Source organism: Pseudophryne corroboree, chromosome 12 (genome assembly GCF_028390025.1).
Source record: "Pseudophryne corroboree isolate aPseCor3 chromosome 12, aPseCor3.hap2, whole genome shotgun sequence".
NCBI classification, from domain to species: Eukaryota; Metazoa; Chordata; class Amphibia; order Anura; family Myobatrachidae; genus Pseudophryne; species Pseudophryne corroboree.
In genome coordinates, this window is record NC_086455.1 from 36,504,748 (window position 1) to 36,510,977 (window position 6,230).

Consider the following 6,230-nt stretch of genomic DNA (forward strand, 5'->3'; position numbering starts at 1 on the left):
CAGCGTATCAGATAATTACAGCCACAGCCCTACTTTCATTCGGGTAGGGCTCTCTGTTGTCATGAAAATAAGGGTTTGTTGATAAGTGACTGTTGAGATAAAAACATTGCAACACAACTCTATGTTTTGCAGCAAGTACACAGGTGTACAGTTATTGTTGCACAAGCTCTTCCTATTGCAAAAAAGGGCTCAAATCCACGTCTAATTAGAAAAAAAAATTGTACACTATAAAAAGACTGCATACGGTATTGAGTAGGAATGGCCATCAACTATCGATGATTTAAAATCATTGATGGTTTGTGGTCAGTGTTGAATACTTTTGCCATGGATGGGGAAGAACCCCGCCATCGATACTGTAATAATAATTTTATTTACGTAGTGCTCTTTCTGCAACAGGATAGACACACCCAATGGTTCTCCCCCCTCCCCTTACAGAGTGCAGAGACATAGAGCATAGTACCTCCCTTCTATCCCACAAAGTCCCATCTCCAGCTTCTGATTGGCCCTTGGTCCAGTCAGTGAAAGTACAGGGATGACCATTGGTTTGTGTAACCATTGATGCTCATCTATTGCATACTATGCAACCATCAAAGGACACATGCCATTTTTCCAGCGATGATGACCAGCAACGGTAGGCATGGCGATGGCCATCTGTAGTATTCAGGGTCACCATGAGAAATGTCCAGACTGGTTTGGAGAAGGCACGGCATTACTACTTTGTGAATTTTGGGTGCTTTTGCAGAGTATCTGCCTACTCCCCTGGAGCCTGTGGGAGACTCCCGATATTTAGGGTTGTCCCCCACACCCCTGGAAGAGTGGGCACCCATCCCACATCTTGTCCACTTCCTAGTGAAGTGGGCAGAATGGGGAGAATAATAATGGAAATCCATGGATGTAGAGGATGGAATTGGGCCTACTGACATGTTTCTATAGCAGTCGTGTTCTTTTGGTCCTACCCCCTATGCAAATATGTGCCGATTGCGTCATTTTACTATGAGGAGCGGAGCCTAAAGACAGGAAACTCTCATGGTAGGCGTGTATGTTTTGTAGTAGTGTGATGCTGGAGAGTCTCTGGGCATCTTTGGCAGGCCAAGGCAGAAAGGTCCATATCCAAGTATTCTGTGCTCCTGAAGGTTTTTTGTAAAACAGAAACATTCGGTATTCCAGGCATTATTCAAGCTAACCGAATCCTTGGAATGATATCTGGATGCCGCCAGTAGTAGACTGACCATATACTTAACTTGGAGTTTTCCCAATAGATCAGTAGCCCCCATGCAAATATGGAGCCATCTTAAATTTGTTGTTACTTGTTTTAGTGTTCTTAATCATTTCAAGTGGCAAACGGGTTCTAACTGGCCAAGGGTCATACATAGCTACTCTTCAAGAATGCACAAAAGTTCCCTCATCCCCGAGAAACCAGGCCTGGAATCTTGATATTGGCCACTGCACTATTGAATTGGCTGTGTAAGGGTTTATGGCACAATTTGCAGTGAATTTCATCATTATCGCTCCAATCCTGCAAATCACAGTATTCCAATGCAGGGATGGAGCCTTCATGAAACAGAAGAGTCTTATCTCATATTAACACACCTGTGCCACAGCTAGATGACCTGGAAAACATGCACTTTTGGAGTCCCTTAAGGACTGGGTTTTAGAAAGACTGTCCTACTGCAGCCCTACTATAGCATATAGCTCAGGAGTCAAGAAGGAAAAGCATAAATGTGAGTGGAATCCTGATGTAATATTGGGGTGTGGTTCATCAAATCGACAGTGTCTAGGTCGACAATGTTTAGGTCGACACTATAGGTCGACAGTCACTAGGTCGACATGGATGGAAGGTCGACAGGGTTTCTAGGTCGACATGTGCTAGGTCGACAGGTCTAAAGGTCGACATGAGGATTTTTTTTTTTTGGTGTAGTTTTCTTCGTAGAGTGACCGGGATCCCAAATTAGTGAACCGCGTCCCCTCGCATGGCTCGCTTCGCTCGCCATGCTTCGGGCATGGTGCCTTCGCTTCGCTCGGCACACTTTACCGTTCCAATCGTAGTCCACGTGGATCGTTAAGTATGAAAAAATTCAAAAAAAGAAAAAAAATGTGAAAAACTCATGTCGACCTTTAGACCTGTCGACCTAGCACATGTCGACCTAGAAACCCTGTCGACCATCCATCCATGTCGACCTAGTGACTGTCGACCTATAGTGGTCGACCTAAACATTGTCGACCAAGACACTGTCGATCTTCAGACCGGATCCCGTAATATTGGTGGGTGTGGACATAGCTATTAAGTTAATGGTGAAGTCAGGGTGGACTCCATTCATTTATTGAAGGTTAGGGTATTTATGTATTGATCTGACTATTCATTAAATGGTGGGTGTTATGTAATGGTGAGATTTCTCATTTAGTGCTAGGTTGATTTGGCGGTGAGGGCTGAGCTGGGGAAAAAGTGTGTTTTTTTTTTATTTAATGTGATTGCCAATAATTTAATGTAGGGTAGTGTTTGATTTGAAATATGCATTAAATGGGATGCTATCAATTCAATTTGGGATAGTTGACATTAGAGAAGCCTTTTTAGTAGTGATGTGCACCGGACATTTTTCGGGTTTTGTGTTTTGGTTTTGGATTCGGTTCCGCGGCCGTGTTTTGGATTCGGACGCGTTTTGGCAAAACCTCACCGAAAAATTTTTGTCGGATTCGGGTGTGTTTTGGATTCGGGTGTTTTTTTCAAAAAACCCTAAAAAACAGCTTAAATCATAGAATTTGGGGGTCATTTTGATCCCATAGTATTATTAACCTCAATTACCATAATTTCCACTCATTTCCAGTCTTTTTAGTCCTACAATTTGCACCAAGGTGGCTGGATGGCTAAGCTAAGCGACACAAGTGGCCGACACAAACACCTGGCCCATCTAGGAGTGGCACTGCAGTGTCAATCAAGACAGGATGGCACTTCCAAAAAATTGTCCCCAAACAGCACATGATGCAAAGAAAAAAAGAGGCGCACCAAGGTCGCTGTGTGACTAAGCTAAGCGACACAAGTGGCCGACACAAACACTGGCCCATCTAGGAGTGGCACTGCAGTGTCAATCAAGACAGGATGGCACTTCCAAAAATTTGTCCCCAAACAGCACATGATGCAAAGAAAAAAAGAGGCGCACCAAGGTGGCTGTGTGACTAAGCTAAGCGACACAAGTGGCCGACACAAACACCTGGCCCATCTAGGAGTGGCACTGCAGTGACAGGCAGGATGGCACTTCCAAAAAATTGTCCCCAAACAGCACATGATGCAAAGAAAAATAGAGGCGCACCAAGGTCGCTGTGTGACTAAGCTAAGCGACACAAGTGGCCGACACAAACACCTGGCCCATCTAGGAGTGGCACTGCAGTGTCAATCAAGACAGGAAGGCACTTCAAAAAAATTGTCCCCAAACAGCACATGATGCAAAGAAAAAAAGAGGCGCACCAAGGTCGCTGTGTGACTAAGCTAAGCGACACAAGTGGCCGACACAAACACCTGGCCCATCTAGGAGTGGCACTGCAGTGTCAATCAAGACAGGATGGCACTTCCAAAAAATTGTCCCCAAACAGCACATGATGCAAAGAAAAAAAGAGGCGCACCAAGGTCGCTGTGTGACTAAGCTAAGCGACACAAGTGGCCGACACAAACACCTGGCCCATCTAGGAGTGGCACTGCAGTGTCAATCCAGACAGGATGGCACTTCCAAAAAATTGTCCCCAAACAGCACATGATGCAAAGAAAAATGAAAGAAAAAAGAGGTGCAAGATGGAATTGTCCTTGGGCCCTCCCACCCACCCTTATGTTGTATAAACAGGACATGCACACTTTAACGAACCCATCATTTCAGCGACAGGGTCTGCCACACGACTGTGACTGAAATGACTGGTTGGTTTGTGCCCCCACCAAAAAAGAAGCAATCAATCTCTCCTTGCACAAACTGGCTCTACAGACCCCCAGTTGCGGGAGAATGTGAAGGAGGAGATGTTGACGGGTCACGTTCCGCTTGACTTGACAATTTTCTCACCAGCAGGTCTTTGAACCTCTGCAGACTTGTGTCTGCCGTAAAGAGAGATACAACGTAGGTTTTAAATCTAGGATCGAGCACGGTGGCCAAAATGTAGTGCTCTGATTTCAACAGATTGACCACCCGTGAATCCTGGTTAAGCGAATTAAGGGCTCCATCCACAAGTCCCACATGCCTAGCGGAATCGCTCTGTTTTAGCTCCTCCTTCAATGTCTCCAGCTTCTTCTGCAAAAGCCTGATGAGGGGAATGACCTGACTCAGGCTGGCAGTGTCTGAACTGACTTCACGTGTGGCAAGTTCAAAGGGTTGCAGAACCTTGCACAACGTTGAAATCATTCTCCACTGCGCTTGAGTCAGGTGCATTCCCCCTCCTTTGCCTATATCGTGGGCAGATGTATAGGCTTGAATGGCCTTTTGCTGCTCCTCCATCCTCTGAAGCATATAGAGGGTTGAATTCCACCTCGTTACCACCTCTTGCTTCAGATGATGGCAGGGCAGGTTCAGGAATGTTTGGTTGTGCTCCAGTCTTCTGTACGCGGTGCCTGAATGCCGGAAGTGGCCCGCAATTCTTCGGGCCACTGACAGCATCTTTTGCACGCCCCTGTCGTTTTTTAAATAATTCTACACCACCAAATTCAATGTATGTGCAAAACATGGGACGTGCTGGAATTTGCCCAGATGTAATGCACACACAATATTGCTGGCGTTGTCCGATGTCACAAATCCCCAGGAGAGTCCAGTTGGGGTAAACCATTCTGCGATGATCTTCCTCAGTTCCCGTAAGAGGTTGTCAGCTGTGTGCCTCTTATGGAAAGCGGTGATACAAAGCGTAGCCTGCCTAGGAACGACTTGGCGTTTGCGAGATGCTGCTACTGGTGCCGCCGCTGCTGTTCTTGCTGCGGGAGGCAATACATCTACCCAGTGGGCTGTCACAGTCATATAGTCCTGAGTTTGCCCTGCTCCACTTGTCCACATGTCCATGGTTAAGTGGACATTGGGTACAACTGCATTTTTTAGGACACTGGTGAGTATTTTTCTGAGGTCTGTGTACATTTTCGGTATCGCCTGCCTAGAGAAATGGAACCTAGATGGTATTTGGTACCGGGGACACAGTACCTCAATCAAGTCTATAGTTGCCTCTGAATTAACGATGGATACCGGAACCACGTTTCTCACCGCCCAGGCTGCCAAGGCCTGAGTTATCTGCTTTGCAGCAGGATGACTGCTGTGATATTTCATCTTCCTCGGAAAGGACTGTTGGACAGTCAATTGCTTACTGGAAGTAGTACAAGTGGTCTTCCGACTTCCCCTCTTGGATGACGATCGACTCCCAGCAGCAACAACATCAGCGCCAGCAGCAGTAGGCGTTACACTCAAGGATGCATCGGAGGAATCCCAGGCAGGAGAGGACTCGTCAGACTTGACAGTGACGTGGCCTGCAGGACTATTGGCTTTCCTGGGTAAGGAGGAAATTGACACTGAGGGAGTTGGTGGTGTGGTTTGCAGGAGCTTGGTTACAAGAGGAAGGGATTTAGTGGTCAGTGGACTGCTTCCGCTGTCACCCAAAGTTTTTGAACTTGTCACTGACTTATGATGAATGCGCTGCAGGTGACGTATAAGGGAGGATGTTCCGAGGTGGTTAACGTCCTTACCCCTACTTATTACAGCTTGACAAAGGCAACACACGGCTTGACACCTGTTGTCCGCATTTGTGTTGAAATAATTCCACACCGAAGAGCTGATTTTTTTTTGTATTTTGACCAGGCATGTCAATGGCCATATTCCTCCCACGGACAACAGGTGTCTCCCCGGGTGCCTGACTTAAACAAACCACCTCACCATCAGAATCCTCCTTGTCAATTTCCTCCCCAGCGCCAGCAACATCCATATCCTCATCCTGGTGTACTTCAACAGTGACATCTTCAATTTGACTATCAGGAACTGGACTGCAGGTACTCTTTCCAGCACTTGCAGGGGGCGTGCAAATGGTGGAAGGCGCAAGCTCTTCCCGTCCAGTGTTGGGAAGGTCAGGCATCGCAACCGACACAATTGGACTCTCCTTGGGGATTTGTGATTTAGAAGAACGCACAGTTCTTTGCTGTGCTTTTGCCAGCTTAAGTCTTTTCTTTTTTTTCTAGCGAGAGGATGAGTGCTTCCATCCTCATGTGAAGCTGAACCACTAGCCATGAA